The sequence below is a fragment of the Coenobita brevimanus genome, unplaced genomic scaffold (assembly GCF_032717465.1).
Source record: "Coenobita brevimanus isolate Jiangsu-jjx unplaced genomic scaffold, ASM3271746v2 jjx.HiC_scaffold_302, whole genome shotgun sequence".
Taxonomy (NCBI): Eukaryota; Metazoa; Arthropoda; class Malacostraca; order Decapoda; family Coenobitidae; genus Coenobita; species Coenobita brevimanus.
In genome coordinates, this window is record NW_027644004.1 from 37767 (window position 1) to 38779 (window position 1013).

Here is a 1013-nt window from a genome sequence, read left to right on the forward strand (position 1 = left end):
CATATATGTTTATTCTTAACACTTCCCCTGTGATGGATAAACTTGTGTGATGGTTGCAAGATGATGATATTATGGAAGTCCTCAAACTGAATGGCTTTATCAACACTTTTATCCCAACCATATCTCGGATAATTATTCCTCTTTTTATTACATTAAACACTTATATTTCAGGGGTTGAGAAGGGTGGAGAGCGATCAAGCTTAGAATTGGCCTGATTGTGTTGTCTTGATTATGGCTCGTGAAGAAATGGAATCTTAAAACCCCTGTATTTCAGTACCAGTTATTTGACAGTTATTTTTCCACTCGTTCTATCCACATGTTGCCTATAACCACTTTTATTAAGAGTTAGTTTGAACAAAGAGGCCTCCAGGCATTCCTTAGTCCAGTTTGTGATTCATCAATGATCTAAGCTGTACATCTAACCCTATCCACTCATACGCTGATGACTCCACCCTTCACCTTTCCATTCGGTTCCCGCAACGCCCATCTCAACAGTTACTTCAACAAACAAGGGATGAGGCTATGGCACACCTAATGTCTGACTTGGCTCGTATCTCTGACTGGGGTAAAAATAATATGGTTGTATTTAATGCATCTAAGACTCAGTTCTTACACCAATCAACCGACAAACTCTTCCACAGGTATACCCACTAATGTTTAATAATATTCAGCTTAATCCTGCATCATCCTTGAACATGCTTGGGGTTTCATTTACTCGGGACTTATCTTGGAAAGATCATATTACATCTCTTGTAAAATCTGCTTCCAAGAGATTGGGTTTGCTAAGCCGACTCCGTTCTTTCTTTACCCCTGCACAATTGTTGACTCTATACAGGGGTTTTATCCGCCCCTGTGTGGAGTACAACTCTCATGTGTGGGGAGGCTCCCCATATACAGCTCTTCCCAATAGGGTGGAGTCAAAGGCTTATCGTCTCATTAACTCTCCTCCTCTTACTGACTCCCTTCAACCTCTGTCTCTTCGCCGCACTGTTGCATCTTTATCTCTTTTCTAT